We start from the raw sequence: 23,823 nt of genomic DNA on the forward strand, positions 1-23,823 counted from the left end.
GAAAAACCAAGGTTACCTTCTTTAAAACTCATCATTTCTAATGTGAAGGAAAGAATGGAATCTGAAGTCCCTTCTCAGGGTGGGGAACTTTGAAATGTTTACACATACTGAAAAAGGATATATTTTTTTCTTTCATTTAGGTGTCCAGTGGATAGAGTGCTAGGCCTTGAGTCAGGAAGACCTGAGTTCAAATTCAGCCTCAGACACCAGTTCAGTAAGCCTGGCAAGTTATCTAACCCCCTTTGGCCTCAGTTTCCTCAATGATAAAATGGGGCTAATAATAATAGCACATTCTTTGCAGCGCGGTGGTTGTAGAATTTTAAAAAAGGTATTTGCAAAAAAGAATTCAGCAAAATGCTTGGTACATAGGCATCAAATCCATGCCTTTTCTCTTGCCTTTTCTTGCAACCACAGAAAGACAAGCCTAGTCAATGCAGCAACGAGCAGAGATGACAATCATGATCTCAGACAAGTCAATAGTAAAAAGTGATGTCCTTAGAAACAATAGGCTATTTTGACTAAAGGCATTTTTAGTAAGTATATATTGGTCAGAAGTTTGAGCTTGTCTGGGAAATAGTCTATATAGAAGCAGATGGAGAAACCAGATTGGGTGGTCTGTAAGTGGAAACCCCCATTTTCTTACGAGCTGAATTCCAATGTTTTGGTGAGATCATCAATGGAGCAGGTATTATTGTTGTCAACAAATAATAAAGGCCTGGCACCAGCAGAGACATAGACAATGAACACAGATTTTAGATGCAGAGAAGTACCAAGAAAAAGAGAAAATAAATTAATGAGACTGAAAGCCTTTGAGTAAATATTCATTGGTTTTTGGAATGGGCTCTTTAACCATTCTCCATGGCTACAAAGTCTGCAGATGTTTGTTCATAACTTTTACTTGAAAAAAACCACCTCCTGAGGCATTTCTCATCTTCCACATATAACCCAAATGTCATTCCAACCTCTCCCCAGAGTCCTCTGAACCCCCTGGATCAACATGGGGGTGCTTTATCAGGAGCAAGACCAGATACCTACCTGGCATTCTTTCCGCTATCGTGTATCGTGGGCCTGAGCCAGGCAGAGGCATGGTCCCCAGAAGCAGCCCACTCCCATAAATGGCAGGCCCGCGATATGTCGGCCCATTCGAGGCGCTGCCTTGGGCTGTGGCCCGAGCAGGGAGGACAGGCGACATCTAGGTGTTGGGTCCTTCAGGAACATTCTAGCCGTGGGGCCTGGGAAGAACGGAAGTATGGTCTGAAGTTCAGAATACCATGCAGCTCAGCTTCGCGGGAGCCGTGGCCCAATCCAGCGCCAGCTCCGTGCTCAAGACCTAGTGGAGGCGAGGTCAGGGCAGCAGCGCCCACTTATTTGTTTTTGAATTTTACAGCCGCCCAAGTCTCCGTCTTGGGGGTTTTGCCAAGTCACAAGGTTCTGTCCCCAGCACGAGGAGCGTTTTTGTCTCGGTTGCGTCTGTGGATTCTTCTCTAGGGGATTTGGTCCCGGAAGTCGGGCTGGCTATAGATTTACGTTGCTGTGGTCTCTGCGGCAGTCCAGAAGGGTCCCTGACCTGAGCGTCGGTTTCTCAGGGTACCGGCCGTGTGGCCAGAGCTCACGAAGGGCTGAGACAGGCCTCGGACTCGTGTCCCAGGACTAGTGAGGGACGAGCTCGTTCTTCTGGCCAAGAGTTTGAAGCCTAGCGATGGTGGAGCTACTGGCCAGCCTCTCTTTCAAGTTGGGCCACAGCTATCCACTAGTGTTTGGGGCATAGCGAACACGCGGGGGTGGCCCTGGTGCTGTGATTGGGATGCGATGAAGGTGCCGTCTGGAAACCGTCCTGGCCCTCAGGGCGTCCCAACAGGCCTGGAGGCTCGACGCCTTGGTCCACATCGGCTATTGTCAAAGCTGCAGCCAGATGACCAGAGTTGGGGGGGGCTCCTGGCGATGGCAGGGGATTTAACGGCAGCGAGTCTGGCCTCGTAGGAAAGACCGCGAATGGCACGCACAGGGGGCATCCTCAGCGCCGTCAAGGACAGACAATCCGGTGCTGTTTGGGCCCACCCGGCGGGAGCAGCTCCTCTGGCCCACAGGCAGAGCCCCCGAAGGAAAGGCTGCCCTCGTTCTCTTCCCTGCGTCCGTACTTTAGGCACGCCCGGCTCCATGCTCCAAAACACGTAATGGCAGAATCGGTGCCGAGCAGTCAGGTTTCAGACAGCCGTTTGCAATGGTGCGCTCAAGAAGGGCGCTGTCTGGGCCCGTGGCTGAAGCTGACGCCCGCCTCGGGGCGCTTCCGTTGTCACGGTGACCCGGTCTGGGCTGGGGGACCACGGATTTCTGGACCGCAGACAGCAGGGCTGCTAACAGAAAAGAAACCAGATGAGCCGCGGAACGGAAACGCTACACAGCCAGCACACGTGGTAAAAGCGGATGGAGTGCAGGAAGCCTCAAATGAGATCATTTCTATCAATTCATAAGCATTACACAAATTGTTCGTACACGATAAGTGTGAATCAGCATTAAGTACAAACGTACACACACACATATAAATTTGTGTACTCGGACAGAAGCCGTACAGCATCGTATAGATGCCGGTTATTCTTACTGAATGAGAACTAAAGGGGTGGGCTCAGGAGGAACGCTTGCAGGAGCACCATCGTAACGCCATACATTTTTAGGGTGCTTCGTTACTGTCAAACCTCTTTCAGATGTGGCGCTTCTTTATCTGCACAGAAAAGATACTGACTCTCATTTGGCAGATGAAGATACTGCATTTCTCTAACGCTTTAGACTTTACCCAAACTCTCCGACAACCCCCCGCGAGGGGAGTAGCACAGACATTATTATAAACATTTTATAGAGAAAGAGGACGGAGGCTCAGACGGCAGACTGACTCCCAAGGTCACAGAGACCCACGACTGACTACTAAGGTATTCTGTGGGCAATCAAGACTGAGATCTGGCAAAAGGAGACTCAAAGAGAACAGAGGTGCTTTCCAGGGGCCGAAAGCTCGTCAAGGCAGAAGCCTGAGCGGCGTTTTCCACTCATCACTAGTTCTGGAGGTAAGCACGGACAGGGCCAGGAGGATAACGGGAGGGCTCGCAAAGGGAAATGTAACGGAGACCTAAGTCTCACCTCCTGGAAATACCCTTTATCTCTTTCTCTGCTTGAAGGATATCTCCAAGGGGGGGTCGTGGAGAGGGAAGATACATGCCTATGTGCACAAATATATGTTTATGTAAATATGTGTGTAATGTGTATGCATATATCTGTGCAGATACACCTGCCATTGCCTATGCTACTCTGCCTAAAGCACTTCTCTGCTGGAGCTTTCCGATCCCATCCTTCCTAGTCTATGTCACTGCAAATATATGCCAAGTTGTTATATCCTTGCCTTAGAATCAGTCTCCACAAAATGGGAAAAAAATAGGTAAAGCGGGTCATTGCCTTTCAAAGAAAATTAAGGGGAATGAGAGCTAGCATTAAGGTGTGCAAAGCCCTTTATAATGATCTCATCTGGGCCTCACAACCACCCTGAGAAGAAGGTGTTATCACCCCCCTTTTTACAAATAAGGAAACTGAGGCTGAGAGAGGTAAAGTAACTATCTCAGAGTTATACCACTAGTAAGTGGTTGAGGCCAAATTTGAACTCAGGTCTTTTGACACTATCCACTTGGCCAGTGGCTGCTTCATCTTTAGAGTTATTATTCATATATTTGATATAAATGATTTTCTATATTCTGGATTCTCAGATACTTCCCCCTTTTATTAAAAATTGCTCCAAAAGAAAGTAAAAACAATAACTCATTTACATTACTCATAAGCAAATGAGAAAGAATAGAGCTGTCTTTTGAGAGGTATTATAATGGCAGTTAAAGGCTTAATTTTTTCAAAATGGAGCACTAAAGCTGGAGTTGCAAATATTCAGTCATTTGAAGTGAAACATTCTTAGTCAAATTTTTCTTAGACTTTGAATTATAAATTGTCCAAGACCAACACTGACATTATCTCATTTAGCAAAATGATTGCAAAGGCCCACCCGAACCCCAGAACTCTCTGTCCCAAGTGCTAGACATGAATTTTATTTTGGGATCGTGAATTCGATGATACACAGCTTCACGACACTGGGATGGGCTTATCACAAAATCAGGGTTAGAGAAGGAAGAGATCTTGACCCCACTTCCATTTGCCCTCTTCCCTTCTCTTCTCTCCTTCTTTCAAACTGTCGTTGCGATGACCCACCCGATAGGGTTGAATTCTGTAGTCCCAGGCCTGACAGGGAACAGGAGAACATTCCGACATTCCGGAATAAGCGCTCTTCAGCCTGGGGCCATGTATAAGGGGCTTACTTAATAGGTGAACCTTGTCTAATGGGCTTTGCTGCCAAGCTGAATACAAACAGCATGGAACTGTAGTTACTCTAAAAAAGGAATTTCCTTTCCCTCCTCCTCACCGGTTTCTGCTCCTTTATGTCTTTTAACACAAGAGGTCCTTTCTTCTCTAGACAAACACAAAATGATGACTTTATGTCCCAGTTGAGGGTCCTATCTACCCTGCAGTGAGCTCACTGTGTCCGTTCTTTTATCTGCTAGAGTATTTAGCATAGTGTGACGCACATACATGGGTGCTTGGGATGATTTGGGGATGACTGAATGATCTGAATAAATGGAGACGTTTCTCTTTGTTTTAGGAAATACAGTCACTACCTAGATCTTTGGGTCTGGGAAACTTGAATGGGGCCCTGATGGAGCAGCTCGAAATAGAATTACTTTTTTCCCCTCTGGGCTTGTTGTCAGTGTAGGAAATTCACTCATTTGCCACCTGTAAGCAGTAAGTAATCACTTGGTTGACTCCTACCATGCATTTGGGGCTCATGTAAAAGCATCTGGGAGCAAGTTGTAGATGAGTATTGGTAGTTAGATAAAATGTCTCACCTACCATCTCTGGCTCACCCAGTTCTAATATAGACTCCTTGGCATTGGGAAATCCAGTATAGGAAGTAAGCTTCCTATAGAGGCAATCATCAAAACCAATAAAGCTGATTAAGTTCAGAAGCGTGAAATAATCAAAATAACAGCAGCCACCACGAAATTCCATAGTATCTAAATTGTGAAATCATGTATGGGTCCTTAAAGAGATTAATTTCTATTTTTTCTGGATTTGAAGTCACCGAAGAAATATCTTAAAAAATGAAAAATAAAAAAATCCAGAGGAAACAAGAATATTTGTATGAACCAATACAAAGTGAAATAAGATCCACAGGACAGTATGCACCAATATACTATTTCAGCAGGTACAGTAATTTATACTAAAAGAATGAGGCTTGAACTTCAAACAATGTAAATGAAAACAACACTAAAAGGAATTCAAATTTCAAATAAATGAAAAATTGATGAAAGTTTTGAAGGATAGATAACAAAACATACTGTGTGGGAGCAGCTAGGTGGCTCAGTAGATTGAAAGCCAGGCCTAGAGATGGGAGGTCCTGAGTTCAAATATGGATTCAGACATTTCCTACCGGTGTAACCCTGGACAAGTCACTTAACCCCCAATGCAAGGAATCTTATTGATTCAATGTGGAAGGTATAATTTAAAAACTACAAACCACCAAAAAAGCATACCTTGTCCACCATAACAAAGGCAAGAGACAAGGACAGAATAGTGTATCTGCTGCCAGATGTAGTAGTCACTGTACATTGTTTTTCTACCACAATGGTGGAGCCCATTTAAAGTGGGGAATAAAACAGACTAAAGTCATTAATAAAACACATTTTAAAAATATTAAATGTATGAATTTTTCATAATCTTATTGTGAACTGAGACTCAGGAAAGAATTGCTAGACATTTTTGAAATTATGTTTCTCTTTTCCTTCATTTGATGAAAATCTGTCCTCTAGCAAGCATGCATATCCTCAACTTGAACAAAGTACACAAAAGCTATTGTTTCTTTGAATAATTTTTTTAACCATTCTGAGAATTTCTTGATATCTTGTAAGTTTAAATTGAAGATAATTTGGAACCTCACAACCGAAAAATCAGTCACCTATTTCTTCCCTCAAACTCACCTAATAGTCCTCCTGTTTACCAGCCTTCTACAGAGTGTATGTGTTTTTTTTCCTATTTGACTGAGCTGAGAGCAGAGACTATATTTTACCTTTCTTGAAGTATAGCCTTCATACTTGGCATAGTGGCTGGTACATAGAGGGAGCTTAAGAAAATGTTTACTGACAAATCAAGCAGAAATTTGGTCCTAATTTCATTAATCTGTTTCTCTCTTGTTCTTCCTTCTTCCCTCCTTTGTGCCTCCCATCTCTTCATTTGCTTCTTCTCTCTTGCCCTTGGGCTTCATCTTTTTATAATCTATCAGTCAAAATTCTCCAGCTGACAGCTGAGGGCTTATTTATGCTACTATTCCCTCCCTATTAACCCCTAAAAACTTACTAGTTCAAATAATGCTTTATTTGTCACTAGATATTATTTCATATAGTTTGAGGTCAGCCCTGAAACTATACATAAAAATAAAATTTTATGTGAATTTCCAAGTACCCTATTCAAATCACATATGCTAAAAGCAAATTTTGAAGCCTAGAACTTCCAGAAATGTCTTCTTTATTTACTCAACTTTTGTCTCCCTTCCCTTTAGAACTTCTTACATGTATTACTGTTGCTAAACATGAATTGGTTTTATTATGGATGTCAATTTTATCAAGGACTGATCAAGATTCAGGAAGAGATGAAATCAGACCAAAGATACCAGTGTCCCCATTTTGATTTAAGCTTTATACCACTAGAACACTAAGAAGTTTTGTTTCATTACATAAAATTTGAAAAACATTTTCCTTTTATCCTTAAGAAAAAAGTGCACACAAAACATTCAGTTCTATGATGCATTCTAGCTGCTGCCCTACAGTTCTCTTCTTTTCCAACTAAACTCCTAGGGAAAAACTAATTTTTATCTTCACTTCTTCCCCAATTACATTTCTTTTTGATACCTGGCTTCAATCTTCCTCCCTCTCCTGAAATTATTTTCTAAGCATGTCTCCTCTCTGTGTTTTTGTGATATGACTTGGCTCTTCTACCTATTTGTTTATCAATAGTGGATGTACCCTAAGGTCCTCTCCTGGGCTCTCTTCTCTTTTCTCTCTAAATCTCTCATCTTGTTGATTTCAATAGCTCCCCCAAAATAATTTGTTATTTATTTCTATGCACATAACTTAAAGATTTATATACATCTTGCCCCAATTTCTCAAGCTTCAGTTCTAGCATCTAGTAGACATTTGATTGATTTTTGTTGATTTCATTGGTTCCCTAGAGTTGTTATGATCTCTCTGAAGAATATTACCAAAACTAGACACATAATCTTCATCTCTTCTCTAAACTTAAATTCAACATCTTCAAATGCCATGGGTGTCCCAGAGGCACCTCAAATTCAGAATATCAAAAGTCAGCTCTTTACCTTTTATTAACTTCCTTATGGTACCACCATTCTTCCAGTCCAGGTTCACAATTGTAGTAGGATCTTTGCCAGTAGATATATAAACACACACACACACACACACACACTCTCTCTCTCTCTCTCTCTCTCTCTCTCTCTCTCTCTCTCTCTCTCTCTCTCTCTCTCTCTTTCTGTGTTATTATATTTATTCATTTTGTTAAATATTAGTTTCCGGTCAGATTCAATGGTAAAGGAAGAATGCCTAATAGGGAGTAGGACAAACTTTGGCTAATGCAGAACTTCACCCTGAATAAGTCTGTCAACTTATAGATAAGATCATCCACTTGAAGGTATGGAAGGCCAGAGATTATCTAGTTACTGGCCTTGTAGAGAAGAGGAAACTACAGTTAGAAGTTAAGCCACTTGTCAGAGGTTAAGTAGCAGAATTTCACTGAGGACAATAAAGGAAAATAATAAAATTCATATTATAGTGACGAACATTTGCCTTAGATTTGAACAGATCTTTCTGACATATTTGAGATTATACTCCAGTACTGCTTAAAGCCACTCTATTTCTTCTAAGAGAGTCTTGCTTACAATATATGCAATGATCACCTGAACTAAGTTAACCCATTCCTAACCATTTAAAGTTCACTGACACCCAAGAAGCCAATGCTAACTTTTTCATCTCCTGTTTGACCACAAACAGTTTACCTTGGTTCACAGATCTTGCATTCCAGGTTCCTATGAGATCGTTCCAGAATCAGACTTTCCTTTCATTTCCAGACGCATCCACAGCTGAGGCCAGAGTCGCTAAATTCTATGAAGACTTACAACATCTTCTAGAAATAAGACCAAAAGAAGATGTCACATTTATCTAAAGAGGACAGGAATGTTAAAGTAGAAAATCAAAAGATAATTATAATAATAGGCAAATTTGGCTTTGGAGTACAAAATGAAGTAAGGCGGAGGTCAATAGTTTTAACAAGATAACTCACTAATCATAGCAGTTCTTTTTCAACAACCAAAAAGGCAACTCTTTACATGAAATCATCAGATGGTCAATATTGCAACAAAAGATAGGGAAGTTCTATACAATCAGCACAAGACCTGCAGTTGATTATCACCCAGATCATTAGCTTCTTATTATAGCATCTAGCCTTAAATTGAGGAAAACAGAGAAAATGATCAAACCATAAAGGTATGATGTAAATAACATACCTTAGGAATACAAAGTAGAAGTGATAAATAGATTTGAGGGGTCAGATCTGGTAGAGTTCCTGAAGAACAAAGAGCAGACATTTGCAATATTGTACAAGAGGCAGCAACAAAAAACATCCCAGAGAAAAAGAAGAGAAAGAAAGCAAAACGACTGGTTGATGAGGCTTTACAAAAAGCAAAGAAGGAATGTTAAAGAGAAAGATATACACAACTGAATGCAGAATTCCACAGAATGGGTATAGATAAGGTTATGTTAAATCAGAAATGCAAAGAAATAAAACAATAGAATGGGGGAAATGGATCTCTTCAAGAAAATTAGATATAAAGAGAACATTTCATACAAAAATGGGCATAACTGCCCCCCAAAATAGTAGGATATTAAGAGAAGTGGAAAAGATTAAGAAAAGTTGGTAAGAATAAATAGAAGAACTCTACAAGAATGACCTTAACATCAGTGATGTGAAATGTGGCAAGCATTGTGAACAATAAGACTAGTAGTGGAGGTGATAGAATTCCAGTAGAGCTGTCTATCAAAACTATCAAAACAATGGCAATCATTTCCCATGCCAGCAAGGTTATGTTTAAGATGCTGCAAGGTAGGCTTCAGCAATGTGAACTAAGAATTAATTCAATAGCAGGCTGATTTTTGAAGAGGCAGAGGAACTAGAGACCAAGTGGCCAACATTCATTAGATTATGGAGAAGGTACAAGAGTTCCAAAAAAATAGCTGTCTAACTCTGACTGCAGAATTCCTTTGACTGTGTGGATCACAACAAAATGTGGCAAGTTCTCAGAGAGATGGGAGTATCAGATCACTACAGTTCTTCTGAGGAAACTGTATGTGGTCCAAGAAGTGACAGTTAGAATCAAACATGGAACAAGTGATTAGTTTGAGACAGGAAAGGAGTACAATAAGGCTTTATATTTCTCACTTTATTATTTACCATATAATTTTCTAAAAAAGGAAATTTAAAAAATGGTCCCCTAAAAATTAGAATTGGACAAATGGAAGCTAAAGACTTCATAAAATATCAGGAAACAACAAAAATTCCAAAAGAATGAAAAAAACAAAACAGAATAAAGTCTGAAATATCTTGCTGAAAAACAAATGATTTGGAAAACAGATCCAGGAGAAACAATAACCTAAGAATCACTGGACTGTCTGGAAGTCATGAACAGAAAAAAAAAGTCTCAAACAATACTGCAGAAAATTTATCATTTAAAATTTTTCTGAAGTTCTTGAATGAGAGGAAAAGAGAAACTGAAAGAATCCACCAGTCATCTCCTGAAAGAGATCCCAAATTAAAAAACCCCAGGCCAAGAGAAAAATTTGCAAATAGCCAAAAAATCAAAAACAAAAACAAAACCAACCTAGTCATAGAGTTACTGTCAGGATTATACAGGACCAGCAACAGTTTCTACATTAAAGGACTGGAGGGTATGGAATATGATACTCTGTATTACAAAGGATCTAGGATGGTGATGGCAAACCTATGGCAAGGGTGCCAAAGGGTACACAGAACACTCTCTGTGGGCACACCTGCAACTGCCTGCTAGAGTTTGTTACTAGAAAGCCAGAGAGACTCAAGGTGGAGCTGTTTGCCACCCCCTCTCCATGCGCCTGAGAACATTCCTTATTTCCCCTGCCCCTTTGCCCAGCAGTCCAATGGGAGTGCTTCTTCTCTCCCCTGTCTGGGATAAAGGCAGGGAGGAGGGAGAGTTGGGAGGCATGGCACTTGGTGGTGGTGGTGGGGGGAACAGCACTGCATATCTAAAACATTCACCATCACTGATCTAGGATTACAACCAAGAATCACCTCCCCAGCAAAAGGAAGCAAAATACTCTAGGGGAAGAAATGGAAATTTAATGCAATCAAGGACTTCTAGGCATTTCTGATAAAAAGGGAAAGGCCGGAGTTGAAAAGAAAATTCAATGATTAAATTAATCAAATAAATTAATCAAGAGAAGCAAAAAAGGTAGAACAGAAAGAGAGAACTCAAGGAACTCAATAGGGTTAAACTAATCATATTCCTATATAGGCTGTTGAAAATAAAGATATCTATGATGTAAGAGATGCTTAGGGTACTTGAGATACTTAAGGTACTTGGTTGACTTAAACTAATTACACTCCCACATGGGAAGATTGAAAACTAAAATATTTAAAATATCTATGATACTTGAAATAGTAAAGGTATTTAAAGTACTTAAGACTTAAGGGACTGGAGGAAATCAATGAGTTCAAATTGATTACATTATAACATGAGAAGGTGATAATTGAGATATTTAAGATATCTATGATTTCCTAAAGTACTTAGGATACTTAAAGTACTAAAGATATTAAAGAACTTTATCAGGGACAGCTGGGTAGCTCAGTGGATTGAGAACCAGGCCTAGAGATGGGAGGTCCTAGGTTCAAATCTGGCCTCACACACTTCCCAGGTGTGTGAACCTGGGCAAGTCACTTGACCCCCACTGCCTAGCCCTTATCACCTTTCTGTCTTGAAACCAATACAAAATATTGATTCCAAGAAGGAAGGCAAGGGTTTAAAAAAAAAAAGAATTTTACCATTATTAAGGCAGTGAGTGGGATCATTCACAGAGAGAGGGCAGAAGTAAGTTGAATATGATGGGATGATATTAAAAAAACAAAACAAAAAGAAAACCTCCCCAAATTAAGGGGAACATATTAGGAAAAGATAAAAGGAGAAAAAGTGGAAGAGGTAAATAATCTCACATGAGGAGGCAAGCAGAGTCAATACAGTGGAGAAGATGGGAGATGGGGAATGCTTAAACCTTGCTTTTGTCAGAATTGGTGCAACATGAGAATAACATCCCATGTAAAGAAACATATCGTAACCTATAAGAGAAGTAAAAAGAAAGGGAGAAAAGGGATGGTAAACTGGGGGAAGGCAGTAGTCAGAATTAAAACATTTGTGAATAGTGAAAGACTGTTAGGAAAGGAAGAGAAGGATAAACGTGGAAAATAAGATGGATGGAAACAACAGTAATTGTAACTGTTAAAAGTAAATGGGATGAACCTCCCCGAAACTGGAAAAAGATAGCAGAGTGGCTTAAAAGCCAGAATCCCACAATATGTTATATATACGACACACAGTTAAAGCAGAGAAACACACACAGAGTAAAGGTAAAGGGTACAGCAGAATATAACATGTTTCAGCTAAAGTTAAAAAAGCAGTGGAAGCAACTATTTTCTCAGACAAAGCAAAAGTAAAAATTGACCTGAGTAAATGAGATAGGTAAGGAAATTGAATCTTGATAAAACGGTGTCATAGACAATGAAGTAATATCAATACTAAACATATGCATCAAATGGCATAGAATCCAAATTTCTAAAGGAAAAGTTACATGAGTTATGGTAGGAAACAAACAATTAAATTATATTAGTAGAGGACATTAACCTCCTCTCAGAACTAGATAAATCAAACCAAAAAATAAATAAAAACGAAATTAAGGAGCTGAATAGAATTTTAGAAAAGTTAGGTTTTATAGATATTTGAAGAGAAGTGAATAGGAATAGAAAGGAATATATCTTTTTCCTGGGAATAGAAAGGAATATATCTTTTCCTAAGTAGTATATGACACCTCCACCAAAAAAAAAAATGATCCCTCATGACAAAATACAGGAAAGCAGAAATTATAAATGCATCTTTTCAGACTAATATGCTATAAAATCACACTTAAAAAGGAATGCAAACAATGACAAAATTAGCTGGAAACTTAATAACTTTATTATAAAGAATGAGTGGGTTAGAATTTGGGTTCTGGAGCCAAGATGGTGGAGTAGAAGCAAGGAAGCTCAAGACTACTATGAAAATCCTCTCCAACAAATCTTAAAATAACACCACATCACGAACCCAGAAATGAAAGAACCAACAAGGAGACAGAGTGAACTAACTTTCATGAAGAGAATCTGAGAAGTAGGCAGAGAGCATCTCAGGCACTGGAGTGAGAAAGGAACACAGCCAGTAGGATATAGCAAGGATTAAGGAGCAAGCTAATAGCAAGCTCCTCCCCACCCACCTGTCTCCCATCTACTGGGCCAATAGTGGTTCCAAACAAACCTACAGTGGAATATGAAATTCCAGCTGTGTAGCCTGATGTATTTGGGTCCTGAGCCTGGGCTTGTGGTGAGTATGTAGACCCAGAGCTAGGACTCTCAATCTAGGGGCAATCCCCACAGTGCTGACTTGAAAGAGCCAAAAAAGAACCAGAGTTCAAGGTGGATCCCCAGGCAGGGAAGTCTTCTGCATTCTGGGTGCCTGACCTGTTCAAGCCCAGAGTGAGACCAAAAGTTTACACCCAAGTCTGAGGCTAGAATTTGAGCCAACTGCAGGCTCAGGGAGTAATTGAATCAGCAGTGGGAGGTGCAGATGCTACCACCCCACAGGGCATCATCATCTGGGAAAACCTGAAACTTGCAGAAATTCAGAAATAAAGCTAAGGGTAGAATCAAGGGAGGACTGAGGGTGCCTTAACCTCCCGAAGAACAGAGTCTACTTTTAAAAAGGATGGAAAAATGAGCAAACATCAAAACAAAAACAAGAATTAAAAAAAAACCTAATCATAGAGAATTTTTATGAAGACAAAGGGCAAAAACACAGACATGGAAGGGGACAGTGAAAGCAATGAAAATACATGCTAAATCCAAAAGAAAAATATGAATTGGACTCAGATTCTGGAAGAGCTCAAAAAGGATTTCAAAAATCATTTACGAAGATTTTTTCACCTATGACCCATTTCTTCTTGCATTGTTTTCATTTCTGTCTCCCATTTTTCCTTTGCGAGACAGAAATGAAAACAATGCAAGAAGAAATGGGTCATAGGTGAAAAGTCCCCTGCAATGAAGAGGAAATTAAGGCAATCATTAAAAACGATTTTGTTCAATTATATGGCAATAAATATGCCAATCTAGGTGATATGGATAAATATTTACAAAAATACAAATTGCCTAGACTAACAGAAGAAATAGAATTCTTAAATAACTTTAAATCGGAAAACGAAATAATGAGCAACAGGTTGCTTTCAAGGTGTGTCCTTCAGAATAGCCAGCCCTGAGGTTCCTGCTGCTGCCGCCGGCTCAGCGCTCTGGGTTGGGGGGTGGGTCCTGGGACCTTCCTTCTGCCTTCCCCTTATATCTGAGTGATCTAGGATTCTGGTTTTCGGGGGGCGTACCTTTTGATCCGAGTCCAGAAGGAGGGTTCCCCGGATCTGTCCTGTTGTTCACTTTGAATTTCGGTGCCCTAGGAGCATTCAGTTTGTGATCGGTAAGGAAGGGTTTTCAGAGGTCTGAACTTTTGCTGCCTCTAAGCCGCCATCTTGACCGGAAGTTTTCGAAAACTTCTATGAGGTTTATTAAGGATCATTAAAACTCTAGGAATAAAGAAGATACAAAATAAAAACCACATGCCTATGGCTGATTAGCCCATTTAAAATTTCCCACACTTAGCTTAACACTATACTTGCTACATCATTGCAATGGAAGAGAGCCGTGGCAGGCGTTGCTGCCAGTTAAATACCATTTGTAATCTCATCTACATGGAGACTCAGGTGAGATTATAGGGAATTCTGGGAAATACCAAGGACTTCTGGGGATTGAAGTCTAGGGTTCAAAATCTTCATTTTTTACAGAGAGAAAAGGGAAGGGAGAGATGGAATGCATTATATTATCTAACCTAAATAGACATGAAAAACTATTACAGGGGAGGGGAGCATGAAAGTGGTGATGGACAGTGCTTAAACTTTACTCTCACTGTTAACTGGCTCAAAGAGGGAATAACAAACATATTCAACGGGCTATAGAGAAGTAGGAGGAGAATAAGTCAAGGGCAAGGGAGGTGTTGATAGGAGGGAGGGTCAAGTGTGGGGAGTGATAAAAAAGCAAAACACTGGTGAGGAGGAACAGAGTGAAAAGAAAAAAAGCAAAAGGGGAAAATAAGATGGAGTGGGATACATAATTGGTAATCATAACTGTGAGTGTAAATGGAATAAACTCTCCCATAAAGCAGAAGTGGATAGCAGAGTGTGTAGTGAAAAATTATCACACCAATATAGAATCTGAGCAATTATTAGGTTTATTGAGAGGTGGCCAGTCTCATAATAAAACTAGACTCTGATCAATGCCATGACCAAAGACCCCGAGCCTCAGGAGATAACCTTTTTTAATACCTAGAAATCTGATGACATATTGTCATAAAAGACAGACTGAATAACAGAATTTTTTTACATGGACAGATTGTGTGAGGGCTAAATAAGCTAGAAAGTACAAAAAAAATCAGTATGAATGGCAACTTTATATTTATTATAATTACTGACCTTTCCAAAACCTTTTCAGTAAAGGGTTAAGATCTAGTGTTTTTGATGCTGACAACTAGGAGTCAGATAGGTGACATCTCTGGATATACGACCCTTAGACTAGGTCATATTTTTTCTTAGCTACTGTTTATAATTCATATAAAACAAAAATTATTTTAATTTTTCTTAGCTAATATTTATAATCCATATAAAGCAAATTATAATCCTAAAGGCTAATACTATTATAATCATAAAAGGGGGCAGGGGATTTCACACTGACAAGTGGATTAAAAACCAGAATGCTATAATATGATGTTTACAAGAAACACATTTGAGGCAGGGAGACACACAGAGTAAAGATAAGGGGCTAGAGCAGAATACATGGTGCATCATTTAAAGTAAAAAAAAGCAAAAGTAGACATCATGATCTCAGACAAAACTGAACAAAAATAGATCTGATTAAGAGTTAAGGAAGGAAATTACATCTTGCTAAAAGGTACTATAAACAATGAAATAATATTAAACCTAAACAGATATGCTCCAAATGTTATAGCCCCATGTTGGCAAAGCTGTGGCATGTGTATCCCATCATGTCAGAGGGGGCTGCCCCCCTCTCCACAGAGCCTGAGGACATGTCCTGCCTCTCCACTGAGCAGCAGAATATGAACACTCCCTCACTCCACTGACAAAGGTAAGGCAAAGGACTCACAGGAAGCTTGAAATTGTAGTTTGGGCACATGTTTTCTAAAAGAGAAATTAAATGAACTTCAGGAAGAAACAGACAGTTAAAATATACTAGTGGGGGATCTTAACTTCCCCCTTTCAGATCTAGATAAATCAAACAAAAAAATTAAAAAGAAAGAAGGAAGTGAATGAAATATTAGAAAAGTTAGAACTAATAGGTCTCTGGAAAGAGCTGAATGGCAACAGAAAAAATATACCTTCTTTTCAGCAGTACTTGACTCCTACCCAAAAACTGGCCTTGTATTTGGGCATAAAAACTTCATAATCAAATGCAAAAAATTCAAATAGTAAATGTATCCTTTTCAGATCAGAACAATAAAAATATTCAATAAAGCTCCAGAGAAAGATAAATAAAAAATGAATTGGAGACTAAATAATCTAATGCTAAAAAAAAGGGTGCCTCAAAGAATAAATTATAGAAATAATCAATGTTTTTATTGATGAGAATAACAATGAGGAGACAACATATCAAAATTTATGGGATATGGTCAAAGCAGTACCTTAGGGGAAAAATTATCTGTAAATGCTTGGAATAATAAAACAGAGAAAATGCAGATCAAACTAAAAATCCTATTTAAAGACAAAATTGGAAATCCTAAAATTTAAAGGGGAAATTAATAAAATTGAATTAAGAGAACCAATGAACTAATAATAAATAAAATTTGGGCTGCGTTTTATGAAAAAATAGTATTGGTTAATTTGATTTTTAAAAAGAAGAAAATCAAGTCATCAGTATAAAAAATGAAAAGGGTGAAGTCACCACCAAAGAAGAGGAAATTAAAGCAATGATTAGAAGCTATTTTCCCCAATTATATACCAATAAATCTGACAATCTAAGTGAAATGAATATTTATAAAAAACACATGTTGCCCATATTAGCAAAAGAGGAAATAGAATCCTTAAATAATCCCAGATCAGAAGAAGAAATTGAATAAGCCATCAATGAACCCCCAAAGAAAAAAATCTCCAGGGCCAGATACATTCACAAGTGAATTCTAGCAAACATTTAAAGAACAATTAATCCCAAAACTACATAAACTGTTTTGGAAAATAGGCAGAGAAGGAATCCTACCAAATTATTTTTATGAAACCATGAATATGGTACTGTTGCTTAAACCAGGAAAAACAAAAACAGAGAAGGAAAATTATAGGCCAAATTCATTAATGAACATAGATGCAAAAATACTGAATAAGATACAAACAAGGAGAATACAGCAATATATCAAAGGATCATTCACTATGACCAGGTGGGATTTATACCAACTATGCAAAGCTGGTTGAAATGTTAGGAAATCTATAAGCATAACTGATCACATTAATGACCAAACTAACAGAAATCACATGATTATCTCAATAGATGCAGAAAAAAAAGCATTCAATAAAATACAATACCCATTTCTATTAAAAATACTAGGAAGTACAGGAATAAATGGGTCATTTCTTAAAATGAAAGGTAATATACACCTAAAATCTTTAGCAAATATCATCTGCAATGGGGATAAGTTAAAAGCCTTCCCAAAAAGATCAGAAGTGAAGCAAGGATGCCTATTATAACTATTATTTATTATTATATTAGAAATGCTAGATTTAGCAATAAAAAATGAAGTTGAAGGAATAAAATAGGCAATGAGGAAACTATCACTCTTCACAGATGATATGATGGTATACTTAGATAATCCTAGAGAATCAACTTAAAACACTTGCACTTGTAGAAATAACTAAGAGCTATAGTAAAAGTTGCAGGATACAAAATAAATCAAAACAAATCATCAGCATTTCTATATATGAACAACAAAGTCCAGCAACAAAGAGAAATTCCACTAAAAAATTACTCTAAACAATATAAAATACCTGGGAATCTACTTGCCAAGGCAAATAAAGGAATAATATGAACATGATTACAAAACACTTTTCACACAAATAAAGTCAGATCTAAAATATTGGAAAAAATATTAATTGCTCATGGGTATGCTGAGCTATTATAATAAAAATTACAATTCTGCCTAAATGATTTATTCAGTGTCATACCAATCAAACTGCCAAATAATTATTTTATAGAATTAGAAAAAATAATAAAACTCATCTGGAAAAACTAAAGGTCAAGAATATCAAGGAACTAATGGGAAAAAAAGTGAATGGAGGCCTAGAAGTACCAGATTTCAAACTGTACTATAAAAAAGCAATTGTCAAAGCAATCTGGTACTGGCTAAAGAATAGAATTGGAAAAAATTTCATTACAAATATTTCTGATAAATTTCTAGTTTCTCAAATTTATAAAGAACTAAGTTATATTCATAAGAATTCAAGCCATTCCCCAATTGACAAATGGTCAAAGGATATGAATAAGCTATTTTCCAATGAAGAAATCAAAGCAATCAATAATCATATGAAAAAATGTTCTAAATCACACTTCATTAAAGAAATGCAAATTAAAACCACCATGCTATACCACTTCACAAAACCTATCAGGTTGACCAATATGGCAGTAAAGAAAAGTGTTGGAGGGGATGTGGCAAAAATGGTATACTATATATATATATATATATATATAATATATATGTATTATATATGTATTTGTTGGTGGAGTTGTGAACTGATTCAACCATTCTGGAGGGCAATTCTGAACTACATCCAAAGGGCTATATAATTGTACATATCCTTTGATTGGGTAAAAGCATGACAGGGTCTGTATTCCTAAAAATGGGGAAAGGACCTACTGCCACAAAAATATTAGTAACTCTTTTTGTGGTGGCAAAGAATTGGAAATCAAGAGGATGTCCATCAATTGGGGAATGGCTGAACAAGTTGTGGTAGATGTTGGTAATGAAATACTGTTGTGCCATAAGAAATGATAAGCAAGATGACTTCAGAAAACAACTGGCAAGATTTGTGGGAACTGATGTAGAGCAAAATAAGTAGAACTAGAAGAACATCACACACAATAACAACAATACTGGATGATGATTATCTGTGAACACTTGATTACTTTCAACAATGCAAGGATCTGGGACAATCCTGAAAGACTTGTGATAGAGAATGCCATTTACCTTCAGAGAAAAAACTGATGGAGTTGTCTTTCACATCAGTGTATTTATGGTTTTATTCTGGGGTTTTGGTTATGCATGAGTTTGTTCTTATAATGGCCAATATGGAAGTGTGTTTTACATGATAATATAAAATATATAATATAAAAAGAAAAAGAAAAGAATGAGTGGGTCAAAGAACAAACCATGGAAACTATAAACAATTTTATTAAAAATGACAAGGACATAATACGGAATATTTTAGGATGTAGCCAAAGAGTACTTAAGAGGAAAATATACATCTCTAAATGTTTTTACATCAATAAAAGAGGTAAAGAATAGATCAATGAATTGGACATGCAATTAAAAAAACTAGAAGAACAAATAAAAAATCTCCAATTAAATACCAAATGAGACATCCTGAAAAATCAAAGGACAGATTAATAAAGTTAAAAGAAAACCATTAAACTAATAAATAAGACAAGATGCTGATTTTATGAAAAGCAAATAAACCATTGGTTAATCTGATAAGAAAAGAGAAGAAAACCAAATTACCAGGTTAAAAATGAAAAAGGGTTAATTCACAACTATTGAAGAGAAAATTAAAGCAATTATTAGGAGTGATTTTGCCCAATTATATGGCAATAAATCATCTTGCAATTTAAGCAAAATAGATGAATAGTAAAAAACAAGACAAATTACCCAGATTAATAGAAGAGTAAATAGAATACTTTAAACAACCCCATCTCAGAAAAAAAAAATTGAAGAAGTTATCAAGGAATTCCCTAAGGAAAAAAACTACTAGGGTGCCAGAGGGATTCACAAGTAAATTCTACCAAACATTTAAAGATAAGTTAATTTTAATATATAAAGTATTTGGAAAAAACAAATGAAGAAATTTTAGCAATTTCCTTTTATGACACAAGTATGGTGTGGATATCTAAACCAGGAAGAGAAAAAAAAGACAGAAAAAGATAACCAATTTCCTAACAAAGAGATCATAGCAATATATCATAAAGACTATACCCTATGACCAAGTAGGTTTTATACCAGGAATTCAGGGATGGTTCAGCATTAGGAAAACTATCAGCACTGACAATAACAAAACCAAGAGAAACCCTATGATTATCTCAATAAATGCAGAAAAAGCTTTTCACAAAATACCACACTCATTCCTATTAAAAACACAAGAGAACATTGGAATTAATGGAACATTCTTTAAAATAATAACTAGCATCTATCTAAAACCAGGAGTAAAATAAGCATATGCCCCTTATCACCATTACTCCTCTCTACTGTACTAGAAATACTTGCTATAGCAATAAGAGAAAAAGAAATGTTAGGGATGGGAAAAGTCAAAAAATAAAATAAAGCTATCACTCCTTGTAGCTCATATGATAGCTTAGGTAAAGAATCAAACAAATAATTAATTGAAACAATCAACAGCTTTAGCAAAATTTCAGGATACAAAATATATTCACATAAATCATCAGCATTTCTTTATGATATCAATGAAGTCCAAGAGCAAGAGATAGAAAGAGAAATCCTTTATAAAATAATTGTAGACAATATAAAATACCTGGGAGTTTCTACCTATCAAGACAAACTCAAGAACTATATGAACAGAATTACAAAGCACTTTTTACACAAAAAAGGCAGATCTAAACAACTGGAAAACATTAATTGCTCATGGATAGACTGAGCCAATATGATAAAAATGATAATTCTTCCCAAATTAATTTACTTATTCAATGCCATATCAATCAAACTAACAAAAAATTATTTCATACAGCTAGAAAAAATACTCATAAAATTTATTTGAAAGAATAAAAGGTTCAGAATATCAAGGGAATTAATGGGAACAAATGAAGGAAATTGGGACTTGGCTATATTGGATCTCAAACTGTATTATAAACCAGCAACCATCAAAACAATGGGACAATGGCCAAGAAAAAGTGTATCAATGAAATAAATTAGGGACTTAATATGCAACAGTAAATGGCCATATTAACCTAGTGTTTGAGAAACCCAAAGATCTAACCTTTTAGAAGAACTCAGTATTTGAGAAAAAATATTGGGAAAACTGGAAGACAGTAATGCAGAAACTATGCATAGTACAACATCTCACCCAATTATACCAAGATAAAGTCAAAATGGATACATGATTTAGAAATAAAGGGTGAAGATATAAACAAATTAGGGAAGCACAAAATAGTTTTCCTGTCAGACCTATGGATAAGTAAAGAATTTGTGACCAAATAAGACCCAGAGAACATTATATGTTAAATAGACAATTTTGACTATATAAAATTAAAAGTTTTTGCAAAAACAAAACCAATCCTACCAAGATTAGAGGAGAAGCAACAAACAGGAAAAAGTTTTCTAACAAGTGTCTTTGACCAGTGCCTCATTTCTCAAATATATAGAGAGAACTGAGTCAGATTTATAAGAATACAAGTCATTCTCCAATTGAGAAATGTTCAAAGGATGTGAACTGGCAGTTCTCAGAGGAAGAAATCAAAACTACATTTAGTCATATGAAAAGAATTCTCCTAATCACTATTAGTTAGAAAAATGCAAATTAAAACAACTCTGAGGTATCACTTCATGCCTATCAGATTGACTAATATGACAAAAAAATTGGGACACTAATACATTGTTGGTGGAATTGCAAACTGATACAACTATTCTGGAGAACAACCTGGAACCATGTCCAAAGGGTCACCAAACTGTATATGCTCTTTGACCCATCCATATCACTACTAAGCCTGTATCCCAAAGAGATCAACAATAGGGAGAAAGAACTTATTTGTACAAAACTTATAGCAGCTTTTTTTGTTCTAGCAAAGAACTGGAAACCAAAGGGATGTCCATCAATTAGGGACTGGCTGAACAAGTGGTGGTATAGGATTGTACTGGAAAATTACTGTGCCATAAGAAATGATAAACAAAATGATTCCTCCCAAAATTTGGGAAGACTTACATGAAGTGAGAACACTGTACACAACAACAGCAATAATTTATAATGCTCTACTGTGAATGACTTAATTATTATCAGAAACACCAAGACAACTACAAGGGACTCATGTTGAAAAGGTTATCTATTGCTATAGGAGGGCCTGATAGTCTGAATGCAGATATTTCACTTTATTTCCTTCATAATATTTTTTATTCTATAAATGATGTCTTCTTTCACATTATTAATACAGAAATATGTATTGCATGATGTGATCGCACATGTATAATAAATGCCTATGCTATCTGGGGAGAGATGAGAGAGAACGTGGATACCACATTTTCAGAAAACTATTATTAAAAATCATCTACATATAATTCAGAAAAAAATTTAATGTATTATCAAACTTTTTAAAACTTAAGAATACTCAAATGAGAGGCCAGAACTCTGGAAAAAATTCTGATGTTGGTAAAGACTAAAGGCAAAAGGAGATGGGGAGGGCACAGGATGAGACAGACAGGAGATGGAAACAAAAGCTTGGGCAGATTTTGGGAGGCAGTGAAGGAAAGAAGGGCCTGATGCACTATCATCCATAGCTCACAGAAGAGTCAGGCAGGGCTTTAAGCCAACAAAACTTGTTCCACTTTGCAAACGTACCCATTTTGTTAGCACACTCGGCGCGATTACAAAGCGACCAACAAATCCAGACAAGTGGGCCTGGGCCTCGACCAGGCAAACAAACCTGGACATACAAACTTTCAACTCCTGCTGCAAGTCGTCTGGAACAGCCTCCAGAAGTCCGCGTCCTCAGGAATCTGAACCTGACCCCAGGTTTGGCGGCCCTACAGAGCCACACGATGGCCTAGACAAATCCAACCAAACCTCAGAAAACAGGCCCTGAGAAACAGTCCCTTGAGAAAGAAATGGCAAGAGAGTCCCCATCCCTCCCAGGAAGACGTGCAGGTTCCTTTTTTTGAGCGGGCACAAGAAAAGGCCCTTAAGAGACGGAAAAGAGCGGGGTATTTTTCTACTCAGGACAGAACACGCGAGCTGTGGGCCTGGGAGGAGGGTGATCATACAGACCTGCCGTGGATGCGAAGCGAGTTGCGAGCAAAGAGCAACGAAAAAGAGTTCAGAGGTCCGCCTCCAACGTGGTTCGGATACTTCCCTCCAGTCCCTTGTGGGAATGACCACGTGTACGGCTGGTTCTGACCACCTGAGCTATCTGCGTGGGGGGGAGCAACTTGCCCGAGTCTCCCAGGTTTTGAGACCAGACAGTGCTGTGGTCTCTACAGAGCAGGAAAACTAGAGGTTATCTATTTTTTTCTTTATCTTTTTCCCTCTTTTTCCCCCCCGCTGCAGGTATCCTTTTCCCGCCACACAAAAATGGAATGGTCCTGGACGACCCCTTCTCCCTTGACATGTAAAATGGTACATTCCATAAACGTGTTTCCCCTTATGGAAAGTGACCCTATCTCATTCTTCTAGATATTTCCCAAATTTAAAGTGGATGTAATCTAGTCCTTCCGGTCCTTGGACTGGAATGGCGGGCCGCTCTCAGGACGGTGAGGTAAAAACCGTGGGAGTGTCGGAGGTTCATTGATGATCTGAAGAGGTTCTTGGAGTGGGGTGGAGCTAGGTCTTAAACCCCCCTTAATAGGATGGCTTTGAAGAAAAAGAAAGTCAATAATGGGGCTTGGGAAATGGCTGAGGGAGGCCTTTGCGCCCCCTGCTCTTCCTGCCTCTCTAGGCCCTTGTGTATTTATGAAGCATTTAAAATTCTTTATTTAGCATTTATTAGACATTTGTGTGCCAGGCATTGTGCTAAACTCTTGAGATATAAAGAGGTAAAAACAACCCCTTAACCCCCCTCCGCCCCCCCCCCCCCCGAAAATACCCATCTACCCCATCAAGGAGCCCAGCCTAATGGGAGGAGAAAAGAACAACTGTGTACAAAGAAGAGATAGAGAGGATCATTTGGAGATAGTCAATAGAGGGAAGCCACTAAGAAGTCCTTCTAGGGACTGGGAAAGACTTCTTGCAAGAAGGTGGGACTTTGGCAGAGACTTCAAGGAAGTGAGAGGATGAGGGCAGGTTCAGGCATGGGGAAAGTGAAAAACTTTGGAAATTAATTTAC

At 38.0% G+C, this 23,823-nt stretch overlaps 1 long non-coding RNA gene across 2 annotated transcripts; it reads right to left on the bottom strand.

Moving 5' to 3' along the window:
- Positions 1 to 806: 806 nt before the first annotated feature.
- LOC130455781 (uncharacterized) lies at positions 807 to 22,900 on the bottom strand. 2 transcript variants are annotated; one of them, XR_008913885.1, is made up of 4 exons: positions 22,770 to 22,900; positions 13,845 to 14,042; positions 8,144 to 8,271; positions 807 to 2,351 (listed from the first exon to the last, which is right to left on the bottom strand). It is a non-coding gene; the product is annotated as an uncharacterized LOC130455781 (long non-coding RNA). The 2 variants fall into 2 exon arrangements; XR_008913886.1 differs by having other exon boundaries at positions 807 to 2,354.
- Positions 22,901 to 23,823: the final 923 nt, after the last annotated feature.

Source organism: Monodelphis domestica, chromosome 8 (assembly GCF_027887165.1).
Source record: "Monodelphis domestica isolate mMonDom1 chromosome 8, mMonDom1.pri, whole genome shotgun sequence".
Lineage (NCBI taxonomy): Eukaryota > Metazoa > Chordata > Mammalia > Didelphimorphia > Didelphidae > Monodelphis > Monodelphis domestica.